This window comes from Nerophis ophidion, linkage group LG06 (assembly GCF_033978795.1).
Source record: "Nerophis ophidion isolate RoL-2023_Sa linkage group LG06, RoL_Noph_v1.0, whole genome shotgun sequence".
NCBI lineage: Eukaryota > Metazoa > Chordata > Actinopteri > Syngnathiformes > Syngnathidae > Nerophis > Nerophis ophidion.
This window is the reverse complement of record NC_084616.1, coordinates 77,229,589-77,247,088: the sequence shown is the minus strand read 5'-3', so window position 1 is coordinate 77,247,088 and position 17,500 is coordinate 77,229,589.

Below are 17,500 nucleotides of genomic sequence, written 5' to 3'. Positions count from 1 at the left end.
CTAGGGGGAAAAAAACAAACTGCATTACATATAAACTGTGGCTGTTGTATCGTTTTATTAGGGTCCGCCAGGCCCTTTGCAAAGGACTCCACAGGACTCCTGTGGAGTCCTTTGCAAAGGGCCTGGCGGACCCTATTGAAACTGCTGTGTTTTATTATTATTCTTTATTATTATTATTCCGCACCTATGCGCTGCAATTTGACCCCCTTAACATGCTTCAAAACTCACCAAATTTGACACACACGTCGGTCTGGCATAACTTCCCAACATATTAAGCAACCGAACCCCAAAAATGAAAATTGCGCGCTAGCGCCCCCTAGGAAGCAACAAAAAACAGACTGCTTTTAACTTCCATTAGGAATGTCGTAGAGACATGAAACAAAAACCTCTATGTAGGTCTGACTTAGACCTACATTTCCAATTAGAAACTTCTATAGCAAAAATCAACAGAAGTTTTGCAAAAACTCATTCAAAGCAAAATTTTCGCAATTTTTGAATAAAACACAGAAAAAACTGCTTCTAGGAAGAAAACACAGACAAAACTGCTTGTAACTTCCGGTAGGAATGCCGGAAAGACATGAAACAAAAACTTCTATGTAGATCTCACTTAGACCTACATTTTAATAATCGACAACCTTCGGCAAAAATCAACAGGAAGTTAAAAATTACCCCTTCAAAATAAAAGTTTTGTAAAAACCCGTCACCTTTTTCAAACGTAAACTCCTCCGAGTGCGTTAGTCGTTTCGGCTTCAAACTCGCACAGGAGAGAGATTGAACCCTTTTGATTAAAACTATCCAACAAAGTTTTGATTACTGCTCCGGTTTGGATTTTGCGCGCCTTCAAAGAACCCCTGCGCAAAGTTTCCTAAAAAATGTCATTTTTGCCTCTTTAAACTGTAATTTGACCCCCTTAAAATGTTTCAAAGTACAAGTTAAACCTTTACTATGCCAAGCGAAAGCCATTTATCAACAACATCCAGAATCACCGATATATAATTTCACCCCCTTAACATATTTCAAAACTCACCAAATTTTACACACACATCTGGACTGGCAAAAATTGCCATTCGATAAAAAACCAAACCCCAAAAATCAAAATTGCGCTCTAACGCCCCCTAGGGAAAATACCCAGGCAAAACTGCTTGTGACTTCTGTTAGGAATGACCTAGAGACATGAAACAAAAACCTCTATGTAGGTCTGCCTAAGATCAGGGTTTGAGAAGCGGCGGAAGCAACCAAAGGCGGACCCGACCAACGCTGCTTGCAGCTTTAATTCAACTTTGTTTTCATTCTAATATTATATCTCAATGTCTCATGTGTGGATGGAGGGGGATTAAATAAAACCGAGCCATCGGCGTGGTCATTAGTAATACTGAGTGCGTACATGAGTATCTCATTTCCAGCTGGACTGCGTCACTTTGTGCATACACACACACACACACACACACACACACACACACACACACACACACACTCACCGTTACCCAAGATGCCTTGGCTCCACTAAATATAGATGTGCCCTATTAGGCTGCCTGAGTGAGTTAAAAATAGCTCCACTCCTTGCTTTCACACTGTGCCACCCCCTTCATCCCTTTCACACATAGTCAACACACACACACACACACACACACACACACACACACACACACACACACACACACACACACACACACGGACACACACAACCACTCTGGGCCCAAGCTGTAAATTTGAGTTCCGCTTCCTCCCTCGCAGGTGTGACAGGAGGAGGTAAAAGGTCAGGGAGTGTTTCACGCTACATTTGGTGAAGGACACACACCTGCCCCGGAATGACTGGAACGTGTCGGCGCGATCAGCACGCGTCTTTTGATTTGTTGTTGCAGATTATTTGCTAATCATGTGAACAATAACAACTCCGTCATCACAACGTAAGTGCGGTCCGACAATATGAAGCAACACAGTTATTGCTTATTAGGGTCCGCCAGGCCCATTGCAAAGGACTCCTGTGGAGTCCTTTGCAATGGGCCAAGGACCCTATTGAAACTGTAAGGTTTTATTATCATTCTTTCTTTCTTTCTTTATTCCGCACCTATGCGCTGTAATTTAACCCCCTTAACATGCTTCAAAACTCACCAAATTTGACACACACATCGGTCTGGCATGCCTTCCCAACTTATTAGGCAGCCAAACCAGAAAAATCAAATTTGCGCACTAGCGCCCCCTAGGAATGAAAGAAAAACAGACTGCTTGTAACTTCCGTTAGGAATTTTGTAGAGACATGAAACAAAAACTGTCACGTAGGTCTAATTTAGACCTACATTTCATAATTCTACCTTCTAGGGCAAAAATCAACAGGAAGTTGGAAAAAAACCCTTAAAAAAAAATGTTCGCAAAAAATTCAAATTTTGCCTCTTTGAGCTGAAATTTGACCCTCTTAAAAAGCTTCAAAACTCACCAAACTTGGCACACACATCAGGACTTGCAGAAATTGCGATATAATGAATTTTTTTTTTATAAAACTCAAAATTGCGCTCTAGCGCAATTTTTGAATAAAACACAGAAAAAACTGCTCCCAGGAAGAAAACACAGACAAAACTGCTTGTAACTTCCAGTAGGAATGCCGGAAAGACATGAAACAAAAACTTCTATGTAGGTCTCACTTAGACCTACATTTTAATGATTGACATCTTTCAGTTAACAACAACAGGAAGTTAAAAATTACCCCTTCAAAATAAAAGATTTGTAAACACCCGTCACCTTTTTTCAAACGTTATCTCCTCTGAGCCCGTTTGTCGTTTCGGCTTCAAACTCGCACAGGAGAGACTTTGAACCCTCCTAATTAAAAGTTATTGAAAGAGTTTTGATAAGTTCTCCGGTTTGGATTTTACGCGCCTTCAAAAAGCCCCTGCGCAAATTTTCCTAAAAAATGCCATTTTTGCCTCTTTGAGCTGTAATTTGACCCATTTAAAATGCTTCAAAGTGCAAGTTAAAGCTTTACTATGCCAAGCGAAAGCCATTTATCAACAACATCCAGAAACGCCGATCTATAATTTCAACCCCTTAACATAATTCAAAACTCACCAAATTTTACACACACATCAGGACTGGCAAAAATTGCCATCTGATAAAAAACCAAACCCCAAAAATCAAATTTGCGCTCTAACGCACCCTCGGAAAATACCCAGGCAAAACTGCTTGTAACTTCTGTTAGGAATGTTGTAGAGACATGAAACAAAAACCTCTATATAGTTCTGACTAAGATCAGGGTTTGAGAAGCGGCGGCAGCAACCAAAGGCGGACCCGACCAACGCTACTTGCAGCTTTAATTTTATATTTATATCTTATTTAGGAATGATATTACATTTAGCAATTTTTACTCCAATATTCTCCACTTCGCACACTAGCTCAGGCTCTTTACCCCCCAGTGAGGTGACGTTCCACGTCCCAAGAGCTAGCTTCTGTAGCCGAGGATCGGACCGCCAAGTGCCCTGCCTTCGGCTGCCGCCCAGCTCACATTGCACCCGACCTCTATGGCCCCTGCTATGGGTGGTGAGCCCATTGGAGGGGTGACCCACGTTGCCTCTTCGGGCTGTGCCCGGCCGGGCCCCATGGGAACAGGCTCGCCATCGTGCCCCACCTCCGGGCCTGGCTCCAGAAGGGGGCCCCGGTGACCCGCGTCCGGGCGAGGGAAATCTTGGTCCATGTTTTGTCTTCTTCATAGAGGTATTCGAGCTGCTCTCTGTCTGATCCCTCACCTAGAACCTGTTTGCCTTGGGAGACCCTACCAGGGGGCATAAAGCCCCCGGACAACATAGCTCCTAGGATCATTGGGACACGCAAACTCCTCTACCGCGATAAGTTTGGTGACCGCAGGACTAGGTCTCTGCTTTTTGCAGATGATGTGGTCCTGATGGCTTCGTCTGGCCGGGATCTTCAGCTCTCACTGGATCGGTTTGCAGCCGAGTGTGAATCAGCACCTCCAAGTCCGAGTCCATGGTTCTCACCCGGAAAAGGGTGGAATGCCATCTCCGGGTTGGGGAGGAGACCCCTCCCCAAGTGGAGGAGTTCAAGTACCTAGGAGTCTTGTTCACGAGTGAGGGAAGAGTGGATGGTGAGATCGACAGGCGGATCGGTGCGGCGTCTTCAGTAATGCGGACGCTGTATCGATCCGTTGTGGTAAAGAAGGAGCTGAGCCGGAAGGCGAAGCTCTCAATTTACCGGTCGATCTACGTTCTCATCCTCACCTATGGTCATGAGCTTTGGGTCATGACCGAAAGGATAAGATCACGGGTACAAGCGGCCCAAATGAGGTCTCTCCCTTAGAGATAGGGTGAGAAGCTCTGCCATCCGGGAGGAACTCAAAGTAAAGCCGCTGCTCCTCCACATGGAGAGGAGCCAGATGAGGTGGTTCGGGCATGTCGGTGCTTGGTGGTCTGAAGAACCCCCAGGAGGGCAAGCCCAACACTAACCAATAATAAATACATGACTTCTTACCATTAACGCAACTTCTTGAACATAAAAATGCATGAGAATTTTTTATATTTTGAATGTTATTTAAAACACTATGATTACAAATAGAATTATTCAGTACTTATCCTGTTAAGCAATGTCAGCTCAGATTAATCTAAGAGCCAGATGCAGTCATCCAAAGAGCCACATCTGGCTCTAGAACCATAGGTTCCCTACCCCTGGTCTACCGTTAAGTTTGAAATGCAAGCAGGAGTCAGAAAGAAGAGACATTTTGCAAATGCAACAACCTCAGTAACCTGACTTGGAGCACATGTTGACTCAAGTTGAAGAAGAGGATGTGCAGCAGTAAAATCCATCCTGTGGGCCACCTTGGATAAACATGTTGTGGAAGTGGAGCCCATGTCCGTTACATGAGCATGTGACTCGGAGGTTAATGGCTGCTCCACGCTGACATTGTCTTCGTGCGTCCTCAGGAAGACACTCCATCGCAGCAACATCCTGTCTGCTGGAAGGAAGCACAGGAGGAAATTACTCCTCTGTTTTTTAAATGTTTTTTTTTTTTTTTGCAGGGACAAAAGTCCCCTCACAGTTTGTTGACTTTGTCGGAAGGAAGAACGCACGTTGATGTGTGAGGAATGTGTGTGTGTGTGTGTGTGTGTGTGTGTCGTGTGTGTTCGTCAGTTTACGAACGAACATCTGTGTGTGTGTGTGTGTGTCAGTTTAAGAATGAACATTGTGTGTGTGTGTGCATGTGTGTGTGTGTGTGTTTATCAATTTATGAATGAACATCTGTGTGTGTGTGTGTGTGTTTGTTTAACAGTTTAAGGATGAACATCTGTGTGTGTGTGTGTGTGTGTGTTTGTGTGTGTGTGTTTGTTTATCAGTTTAAGAATGAACATCTGTGTGTGTGTGTGTGTGTTTGTCTGTGTGTGTGTGTGTTTCAGTTTTAGAATGAACACGTGTGTGTGTGTTTGTGTGTGTGTTTATCAGTTTAAGAATGAACATCCGTGTGTGTGTGTGTGTGTGTGTGTGCGTGTGTGTGTGTCAGTTTAAGAATGAACATTGTGTGTATGCGCGCGTGTGTGTGTGTGCGTGTGTGTTTATCAATTTAAGAATGAACATGTGTGTGTGTGTGCGTGTGCGTGTGTGTGTGTGCGTGTGTGTGTTTGTGTGTGTTTGTGTGTCTGTGTGTTTGTGTGTGTGTGTGTGTGTGTTTATCAGTTTAAGAATGAACATCTGTGTGTGTGTGTTTGTGTGTTTGTGTATGTGTGTGTGTGTTTGTGTGCGTGTGTGTGTGTGCATCAGTTTGAGAATGAACATCTGTGTGTGTGTGTGTGTGTGTGTGTGTTTGTGTGTGTGTGTGTGTGCGTGTGTGTGTTTGTGTGTGTTTGTGTGTCTGTGTGTTTGTGTGTGTTTGTGTGTGTGTGTGTTTATCAGTTTAAGAATGAACATCTGTGTGTGTGTGTTTGTGTGCGTGTGTGTGTGTGCATCAGTTTGAGAATGAACATCTGTGTGTGTGTGTGTGTATGTGTTTGTGTGTGTATGTGTTTGTGTTTGTGGGTGTGTGCATCAGTTTGAGAATGAACCACTGTGTGTGTGTGTGTGTGTGTGTGTGTGTGTGTGTGTGTATGCGTGCGTGTGTGTGTGTGTGCATCAGTTTGAGAATGAACATCTGTGTGTGTGTGTTTGTGTGTAAGTGTGTGTGTGTGTTCGTGTATGTGTGTGTGCGCGTGTGTATGCGCGCGTGTGTGTGTGTTCGTGTGTTTGTGTATATATATCTGTGTGTGTGTGTGTGTGTTTGTGTGAATCAGCACCAGAATCGGGTAAAGTGCCACAAGGAAACCCAGGCTTCAAACTCAAAACAAAAACAGTTCCTGTTCCTGTTTCCTGGAGCAGCCACTTGGCAGCAGCAGCATCAGGACAAGATGACATAAGCGTGTGTGAGAGGAACAATCAAGTGGCTCATGAAGCAAAACACTTGGCCTCAGTCCCATTTCCTCCCACAAGCCATTCTTTGGGCCTTTTGCCCCCCATTTTTGTGACAAAGTGGTGTCCGAAGCGAAGCCTAACCCTCAAAATGACGTGTGGTCCCCAAAATTGCCATCAGGCTACATTCACTGACAATACGTGTTGTATTTTTCGGACTATAAGGCGCACTTATAAAATCCTTTCATTTCCTCAAAACTCTTAAAAGCCGGTGCACCTAATGTACGGAATAATTCTGGTTGTGCTCACCGACTTCAAAGCTATTTTATTTGGTACATGGTGTAGTGATGAGTGTTACCAGTAGATGGCAGTAACACATAAGAGATAGGTGTGGACTGCAATTTGACTCAAGTAAACCATAATGATATATGTTACATTGAAAATATAGAACATCCAGATGCACGAGGACCAAGACAGGCAGGAATTGCAGGTAAGACTTAATTTTATCCAAAAAGGTAAAAGAACACTGGTACAAAAGCAAATGAAAGTGTCTGCCTAAGGTAAGCTAAAACTCAGCAATGGAGTCCGAAAGTCCAAAGTATTGTGCCGAGCGCACGTGAAGCTAAGACGTAACTTAGCACAAGTAATTTCAAAGCAGAGTAACCAACGTGAGTGTTGCATGAAGCAAACAAAGGATCCGGAATGAACTGAGGTCCAAAGCAGGCTTAAATACTAAAGTAACAATCAAAACACAGGTGCATGACAAAAGCAGAGCAGGTGGAACAAATAAGAAACCATGGTAACTGAAAGAACAAGGAAGTACACAAACTAGGGATCGGAAGAGTCCAAAAATAATCAGAAAACACACAAAAATGACTCAAGAACAAAAACTGTCATGATCCGGGAGGTGGATCATGACAGTTTCAGTACAACTTTGGTAAGCTATGAAGCTTTACCGCGTGATGGATTGTACTGTGCCTCAACATTGGAGTATTATTATGGTGTATGTATAAGGTAAGACATATTATCTGGCGTTTTCTTTCGTAATATTATGCAAAAGCAACTTTTCTTACCTTCTGGTACCTGCTCATGTGTATTTGGGATCTGCGTAACTCCCGAAAATTTGTGCACTTCTGCCTTTTTAGTCCGTACCGACACCATAGTCGATAAGCTTCTTCTTCTTGTTATGGGACATTCATCCTCCGCTGTTGCCATTTTTAATATAAACTAGTGTAAAGTTCTTACTTATATCTGTCAGTAAACTCGCCATGAACGCACTAAAACACACCGGTGTAGTGAGTTTACATTATTCACCCAAGGAACTTTAGTCATTAGAGAGTTCGGGTCAGACGTTTTTTATACAGGACACATTTCCGACATTGCGAGCCACGGGTGAGGATATACTTATTGATTGAAGTAAAGTCTGAATGTCGTTAAAACAGTTAGCGCCATCTTTTGACACTTCTTCCACTCTCGTCCTTGCATGCTACACCGCTACAACAAAGATGACGGAGAGAAGATGCTGTCGAAAGGTGAAGCACATAAATACGCCGCGCCCACAAAATGGCGGCTTGAAGATGATCTGTAAAACATCATCTATGCCAGTGTTTTTAAACCTTTTTTGAGCCAAGGCACATTTTTTTCTGTTGAAAAAATGCGGAGGCTCACCACCAGCAGAAATCATAAAAACAACAAAACTCAGTTGAGAGTAAAAATTCGTTGTCGCAATTGTTGGATATGACTTGAAAGCATAACCAAGCATGCATCACTATAGCTCTTATCTCAAAGTAGGTGTACTGTCACCACCTGTTACATCCTACCCTGACTTATTTGGACTTTTTTGCTGTTTTCCTGTGTGTAGTGTTTTACTTCTTGTCTTGCGCTCCTCTCCTTTTTTTGGTATTTTCCTGTAGCAGCTTAATGTCTTCCTCTGAGCAATATTCCCTCCATCTACTTTGTTTTAGCAATTTGGAATATTTCAGTTGTTTTTATCCTTTCATTTTATGTTGGGATGTACATTGTGGATGCCGTCTCTGCTCCACAGTAAGTCTTTGCTGTCGTCCAGAATTCTGTCTTTGTTTACTTTACAGCCAGTTCAGTTTTAGTTTCGGTCTGCATTGCCTTCCCTAAGCTTCAATGCCTTTTCTTAGGGGCACTTACTGTACCTTTTGTTTTTGTTTTTTGGTTTAAGCATTAGACACCTTTTTTACCCGCACACTACCTTCCGCCGTTTCCGACATCTACAAAACAAATAGCTACCTGCTGCCACCTACTGATATGGAAGAGTAGTTGCACTGCCGAGCTCTGGCTTCCACCTGTTCGACCTGCTACCATGGGGCAGGCGCTACAGGTGCATCAGAGCCAGAACAAAGACAGCTTTTTGTTCCGGCTTCAATTCCCAGGTACCAGTAATCAGTATTGTATCGGTTCAGTTGGGAACAGTAATAATCTTTCGTCAACATTCTGTCGTAAACATTCAGTTTCTCTATAGACGGTGTGTTTCTTTGCCTTTCTACTTTGGTGTCGCCCCCCCCCGAACCAATCTCCCGAATTCAGAGGTCCGAAGGTTGGCAAGTCTGCCCCTTTTACCGATATCAATTCCCAGCTACCAGTAATTGGTATTGTATCGGTTCAGTTTGGAACAGTACTAATCTTTCGTCAACATTCTGTCATAAACATTCAGTTCCTCTATAAAAACCTTCTGCTTTTGACCCATTCCCTTGTACCGGTATCAATTCCCAGGTACCAGTCATTGGTATTGTATTGGTTCAGTTGGGAACAGTACTAATCTATCGTCAACATTCTGTCGTAAACATTCAGGTTCTCTATAGGCGGTGTGTTTCCTTGCCTTTCTACTCTGGTGCCGCCCCCCCCAAACCAATCTCCCGAATTCAGAGGTCGGAAGGTTGGCAAGTCTGCCCCTTGTACCGGTATCAATTCCCAGGTACCAGTCATTGGTATTGTATCTGTTCAGATGGGAACAGTACTAATCTATCGTCAACATTCTGTCGTAAACATTCAGTTTCTCTATAGGCGGTGTGTTTCTTTGCCCTTCTACTCAGGTGCCACCCCCCCAAACTAATCTCCCGAATTCAGAGGTCCGAAGGTTGGCAAGTCTTCCCCTTTTACCAGTATCAATTCCCAGGTACCAGTAATTGGTATTGTATCGGTTCAGTTGGGAACAGTACTAATCTATCTTCAACATTCTGTCGTAAACATTCAGTTTCTCTATAGGCGGTGTGTTTCTTTGCCTTTCTACTCTGGTGCCGCCCCCCCCCGAACCAATCTCCCGAATTCAGAGGTCCGAAGGTTGGCAAGTCCGCCTCTTGTACCGGTATCAATTCCCAGCTACCAGTAATTGGTATTGTATCGGTTCAGTTTGGAACAGTACTAATCTATCGTCAACATTCTGTCGTAAACATTCAGCTCCTCTATAAAAACCCTCTGCTTTTGACCTATCCCCTTGTACCGGTATCAATTCCCATGTACCAGTCATTGGTATTGTATCGGTTCAGTTGGGAACAGTACTAATCTATCGTCAACATTCTGTCCTAAACATTCAGTTTCTCTATAGGCGGTGTGTTTCTTTGCCTTTCTACTCTGGTGCAGCCCCCCAAAACCAATCTCCCGAATTCAGAGGTCCGAAGGTCGGCAAGTCTGCCTCTTGTACCGGTATCAATTCCCAGGTACCAGTAATTGGTATTGTATCGGTTCAGTTTGGAACAGTAATAATCTTTCGTCAACATGTTGTCGTAAACATTCAGTTTCTCTATAGGCGGTGTGTTTCTTTGCCTTTCTACTCTGTTGCCACCCCCCCAAACCAATCTCCCGAATTCAGAGGTCGGCAGGTTGGCAAGTCTGCCCCTTGTACCGGTATCAATTCCCAGGTACCAGTAATTGGTATTGTATCGGTTCAGTTTGGAACAGTACTAATCTTTTGTCATTATTCTGTCGTAAACATTCAGTCCCTCTATAAAAACCCTCTGCTTTTGACCCATCCCCTTGTACCGGTATCAATTCCCAGGTACCAGTCATTGGTATTGTATCGGTTCAGTTGGGAAAAGTACTAATCTATCGTCAACATTCTGTCGTAAACATTCAGTTTCTCTATAGGCGGTGTGTTTCTTTGCCCTTCTACTCAGGTGCCACCCCCCCAAACTAATCTCCCGAATTCAGAGGTCCGAAGGTTGGCAAGTCTTCCCCTTTTACCAGTATCAATTCCCAGGTACCAGTAATTGGTATTGTATCGGTTCAGTTGGGAACAGTACTAATCTTTCGTCAACATTCTGTCGTAAACATTCAGTTTCTCTATAGGCGGTGTGATTCTTTGCCTCTACTCTGGTGCCGCCACCCCGAACCAATCTCCCGAATTCAGAGGTCCGAAGGTTGGCAAGTCCGCCTCTTGTACCGGTATCAATTCCCAGCTACCAGTAATTGGTATTGTATCGGTTCAGTTTGGAACATTACTAATCTTTCGTCAACATTCTGTCGTAAACATTAAGTCCCTCTATAAAAACCCTCTGCTTTTGACCCATCCCCTTGTACCAGTATCAATTCCCAGGTACCAGTCATTGGTATTGTATCGGTTCAGTTGGGAACAGTACTAATCTATCGTCAACATTCTGTCGTAAACATTCAGTTTCTCTATAGGCGGTGTGTTTCTTTGCCTTTCTACTCTGGTGCCGCCCCCCCCCGAACCAATCTCCCGAATTCAGAGGTCCGAAGGTTGGCAAGTCCGCCTCTTGTACCGGTATCAATTCCCAGCTACCAGTAATTGGTATTGTATCGGTTCAGTTTGGAACAGTACTAATCTTTCGTCAACATTCTGTCGTAAACATTCAGTCCCTCTATAAAAACCCTCTGCTTTTGACCCATTCCCTTGTACCGGTATCAATTCCCAGGTACCAGTCATTGGTATTGTATTGGTTCAGTTGGGAACAGTACTAATCTATCGTCAACATTCTGTCGTAAACATTCAGGTTCTCTATAGGCGGTGTGTTTCCTTGCCTTTCTACTCTGGTGCCGCCCCCCCCAAACCAATCTCCCGAATTCAGAGGTCGGAAGGTTGGCAAGTCTGCCCCTTGTACCGGTATCAATTCCCAGGTACCAGTCATTGGTATTGTATCTGTTCAGATGGGAACAGTACTAATCTATCGTCAACATTCTGTCGTAAACATTTAGTTTCTCTATAGGCGGTGTGTTTCTTTGCCCTTCTACTCAGGTGCCACCCCCCCAAACTAATCTCCCGAATTCAGAGGTCCGAAGGTTGGCAAGTCTTCCCCTTTTACCAGTATCAATTCCCAGGTACCAGTAATTGGTATTGTATCGGTTCAGTTGGGAACAGTACTAATCTTTCGTCAACATTCTGTCGTAAACATTCAGTTTCTCTATAGGCGGTGTGATTCTTTGCCTTTCTACTCTGGTGCCGCCACCCCGAACCAATCTCCCGAATTCAGAGGTCCGAAGGTTGGCAAGTCCGCCTCTTGTACCGGTATCAATTCCCAGCTACCAGTAATTGGTATTGTATCGGTTCAGTTTGGAACATTACTAATCTTTCGTCAACATTCTGTCGTAAACATTAAGTCCCTCTATAAAAACCCTCTGCTTTTGACCCATCCCCTTGTACCAGTATCAATTCCCAGGTACCAGTCATTGGTATTGTATCGGTTCAGTTGGGAACAGTACTAATCTATCTTCAACATTCTGTCGTAAACATTCAGTTTCTCTATAGGCGGTGTGTTTCTTTGCCTTTCTTCTCTGGTGCCGCCCCCCCCCGAACCAATCTCCCGAATTCAGAGGTCCGAAGGTTGGCAAGTCCGCCTCTTGTACCGGTATCAATTCCCAGCTACCAGTAATTGGTATTGTATCGGTTCAGTTTGGAACATTACTAATCTTTCGTCAACATTCTGTCGTAAACATTAAGTCCCTCTATAAAAACCCTCTGCTTTTGACCCATCCCCTTGTACCAGTATCAATTCCCAGGTACCAGTCATTGGTATTGTATCGGTTCAGTTGGGAACAGTACTAATCTATCTTCAACATTCTGTCGTAAACATTCAGTTTCTCTATAGGCGGTGTGTTTCTTTGCCTTTCTACTCTGGTGCCGCCCCCCCCCGAACCAATCTCCCGAATTCAGAGGTCCGAAGGTTGGCAAGTCCGCCTCTTGTACCGGTATCAATTCCCAGCTACCAGTAATTGGTATTGTATCGGTTCAGTTTGGAACATTACTAATCTTTCGTCAACATTCTGTCGTAAACATTAAGTCCCTCTATAAAAACCCTCTGCTTTTGACCCATCCCCTTGTACCAGTATCAATTCCCAGGTACCAGTCATTGGTATTGTATCGGTTCAGTTGGGAACAGTACTAATCTATCTTCAACATTCTGTCGTAAACATTCAGTTTCTCTATAGGCGGTGTGTTTCTTTGCCTTTCTTCTCTGGTGCCGCCCCCCCCCGAACCAATCTCCCGAATTCAGAGGTCCGAAGGTTGGCAAGTCCGCCTCTTGTACCGGTATCAATTCCCAGCTACCAGTAATTGGTATTGTATCGGTTCAGTTTGGAACATTACTAATCTTTCGTCAACATTCTGTCGTAAACATTAAGTCCCTCTATAAAAACCCTCTGCTTTTGACCCATCCCCTTGTACCAGTATCAATTCCCAGGTACCAGTCATTGGTATTGTATCGGTTCAGTTGGGAACAGTACTAATCTATCTTCAACATTCTGTCGTAAACATTCAGTTTCTCTATAGGCGGTGTGTTTCTTTGCCTTTCTACTCTGGTGCCGCCCCCCCCCCGAACCAATCTCCCGAATTCAGAGGTCCGAAGGTTGGCAAGTCCGCCTCTTGTACCGGTATCAATTCCCAGCTACCAGTAATTGGTATTGTATCGGTTCAGTTTGGAACAGTACTAATCTATCGTCAACATTCTGTCGTAAACATTCAGCTCCTCTATAAAAACCCTCTGCTTTTGACCTATCCCCTTGTACCGGTATCAATTCCCATGTACCAGTCATTGGTATTGTATTGGTTCAGTTGGGAACAGTACTAATCTATCGTCAACATTCTGTCCTAAACATTCAGTTTCTCTATAGGCGGTGTGTTTCTTTGCCTTTCTACTCTGGTGCAGCCCCCCAAAACCAATCTCCCTAATTCAGAGGTCCGAAGGTCGGCAAGTCTGCCTCTTGTACCGGTATCAATTCCCAGGTACCAGTAATTGGTATTGTATCGGTTCAGTTTGGAACAGTAATAATCTTTCGTCAACATGTTGTCGTAAACATTCAGTTTCTCTATAGGCGGTGTGTTTCTTTGCCTTTCTACTCTGTTGCCACCCCCCCAAACCAATCTCCCGAATTCAGAGGTCGGCAGGTTGGCAAGTCTGCCCCTTTTACCGGTATCAATTCCCAGGTACCAGTAATTGGTATTGTATCGGTTCAGTTTGGAACAGTACTAATCTTTTGTCATTATTCTGTCGTAAACATTCAGTCCCTCTATAAAAACCCTCTGCTTTTGACCCATCCCCTTGTACCGGTATCAATTCCCAGGTACCAGTCATTGGTATTGTATCGGTTCAGTTGGGAACAGTACTAATCTTTCGTCAACATTCTGTCGTAAACATTCAGTTTCTCTATAGGCGGTATGTTTTTTTGCTTTTCTACTCTGGTGCCGCCCAAATTCTAAAAAACTGGTGTGGTCCCCCATAGCCCACTTTGGGCGTGCCGAAAATAGGTTTGTTAAGATTGCGATTTTACATTGCAGAAAAGGTGGTACTGATTATAGATCTGCGCTGCCTGTTCTACAACATTGCAAAACAGGCACAGGTTGGAGAGCGTGAATGTGGGGGGAATGAGTGTTTCCATGGTGACAGCAAATCCTCATTCGAATAGGGTGGCCTGCACCACTTTTGCACTTGTCGTCAATTGTCCACACAGTTTTAACAGATCACAACATGCCAATTTTATAGTTTGCACACACTATTTAGCACGTGGTATTTGCATCTCAGTAGATCAGGCTATAGGGAAAATAAACTGCAGTCATCTCGAGGAGTGTCTCTTCATACTATCTTTTTTATAAGCACATATACCATTAACGCAGCTTGAATGGCGGACATAGAAAAGCTCTTTGAAAGCATATCTATAAAGACAGGAAACAGTTAATGAATAATTTGTGGCCTCGGGGGGGCTTGTGGAAGGGAGGAGGGGGTGTTTGTTGCAGGGTGGAACATAATACTGAAAAAGAGCAGCAGAAGGAGATGTTATCCCGTATAGATAATACAGAGAAGCAAGCGAAGGAACAATCCTGGGCTTGTTATCAGAAAAGCTTTATATTTACCATCTGTCACTAAAGTTAACTCTGCATTTTCCCGGATATACAGCACACCGATATTCAAGCCGCATCCACCGAATCTTAGAAGAAGAAAAATCATTTTTACATATATTAGCCATACAGGATCATAAGCCGCAGATATACTGGTGCAACATATTTTGGAATTTTTTATTTATTTACTTTACTTATTTTCTTCCAAACGGTGCCTGTCACGCGGCAGTAAAACGGCTGATCAAGCAAAACAGAAGTCGTCGTCATGGAGCCACCATCTGCTGTGGTTAGCTCTCCAATCAGCAAAGCAGACTCAATAAATCCACAGTGACGTTTTGGTGAATTTATAAACAGAAACAATAGAAAAAGAATGCTGTTGTAAATTAATTAAGCTAACACTTGTAAACGTGTCAGTAGAGTCAATCAGAAGATCATCGGATCGCCCCCCCTACTTGTCCCTACGTCCGTGTACCACTCCGTACAGCGGCGTCTTAAAATGTCATTAATTGTATTTTTGAAACCGATCCCGATAATTTCCGATATTACATTTTAAATCATTCATCGGCTATCTGAATATTGACAATCTAGTTGTCAATATTCAGTGTTTTACCCTTCATAGATAATATTGTAAATCCCACATTTTTTTTATTTTCATGTACATTCTGGCTGTCTTATTCAGTAAAAAAATTTAAAATTACACTTTGTTTTTTTAAGGCGGTTTGTCATAACATTTTTAGCATTCATCGGCTATCTGAATATTGACATTGTAGTTGTCAATATTCAGTGTTTTACCCTTCATAGATAATATTGTAAATCCCACATTTTTTTTATTTTCATGTACATTCTGGATGTCTCATTCAGTAACAAAATTTAAAATTACACTTTGTTTTTTTAAGGCGGTTTGTCATAACATTTTTAGCATTCATCGGCTATCTGAATATTGACATTCTAGTTGTCAGTATTCAGTGTTTTACCCTTCATGGATAATATTGTAAATCCCACATTTTTTTTTATTTTCTTGTACATTCTGGCTGTCTCATTCAGTAAACATTTTTTAAATTACACTTAGTTTTTTAAGGCGGTTTGTCATAACATTTTTAGCATTCATCGGGTATCTGAATATTGACATTCTAGTTGTCAATATTCAGTGTTTTACCCTTCATAGATAATATTGTAAATCCCACATTTTTTTCATTTTCATGTACATTCTGGCTGTCTTATTCAGTAAAAAAATTAAAAATTACACTTTGTTTTTTTGAGGCGGTTTGTCATAACATTTTTAGCATTCATCGGCTATATGAATATTGACATTGTAGTTGTCAATATTCATTGTTTTACCCTTCATAGATAATATTGTAAATCCCACATTTTTTTAATTTTCTTGTACATTCTGGCTGTCTCATTCAGTAACAAATTTTAAAATTACACTTTGTTTTTTTGAGGCGGTTTGTCATAACATTTTTAGCATTCATCGGCTATCTGAATATTGACATTCTAGTTGTCAATATTCAGTGTTTTGCCCTTCATAGATAATATTGTAAATCCCACATTTTTTTAATTTTCTTGTACATTCTGGCTGTCTCATTCAGTAAAATTTTTAAATCACACTTTGTTTTTTTAAGGCCGTCTGTCATAACATTTTTAGCATTCGGGCATTATTGTGAGTTTTTGTATTGGCCCCCAGCCACATTTTTGTCACTAAATCTGTCCCCTTGAGTCAAAATAATTGCCCAGGCCTGGGTTAGGTTCATGTGCATGGAAACACTAGTCCGATTATTATAAACATAACACCATGCTTTTTTTTTTTTACAATTGTCTAGTAAATTCGTCTTTTTAACTCAAAATGCCTTACAATTGAAGGTGTGATGCTTTCATATCACCGGGCGGGTTTGGGAGAAACACTTTTGCAACAAAGAGGGAGATTCACGGTCCTGCAACAGACGAGCAGGAAGGGGGTCAATTATGGTAGTAATGATCCTTCTATGAATAAACCAGAGGAAGTAGAGCTCCCATTAGGCCTTCCTCCTCGGGCTATTAATAAGCAGAGAACTAATGCTTCCTCCAAAATCGATACGCACTCAATACGCGCTCACACACTGTAGTGCAGGCACACAAAAAAAAAGACACATGCTTGCATTTGATCTGAGAGTAGTGCCCACTAAGGGAGGCAACTGGAATTCATTGCATGTTTAAATATTGCAGAACTATTGTAATGACACCACAGGCTTTGATCACCAATGAATCACAACATCGAAAGATGAATGACAACTGGGGAGGAAGCTGTAGTTTCGTGCACGCGGACACGCTACTGAAGATTTACACGATGCACCAATGCTGTTTAAGACTTCCCGGGAACACGTCAAAACACAGAAGTGAGCCATAAATTAATAAAATTATTCATCATATTCTCTTCATGTCATTATCGAATCAGAATTCAGCCAGTTTGTTGCCAGCGCTGTGTCAGGTTCAAACACTGAACTATCTGTTAAACAAGACAAGAAGCAAGGAATCAGGCAGAGACAGAGTTCAATTTTTGCTCATGAGGAGAAACGTATTGGGCTGCACACTCAGTTGCATTCTGTGGGTGTGTGTGGGGTGCGGCATGGCGTGTCTGTGTTTACTAACAAGACATCATGTGTAGCAAATTTAAACAACATACATGTTTCCAAAGTGCTGCAAAACAATATTAAAAACAATATTCAAACATAATCCTTAGCTCCTCTTAGGCTGCTGCCCTTGCAACCCGGTTTCGGATATGCGGAAGAAGACAGAGTTCAATTTAGCTCATGAGGAGACACGTGTTTTGGGCCG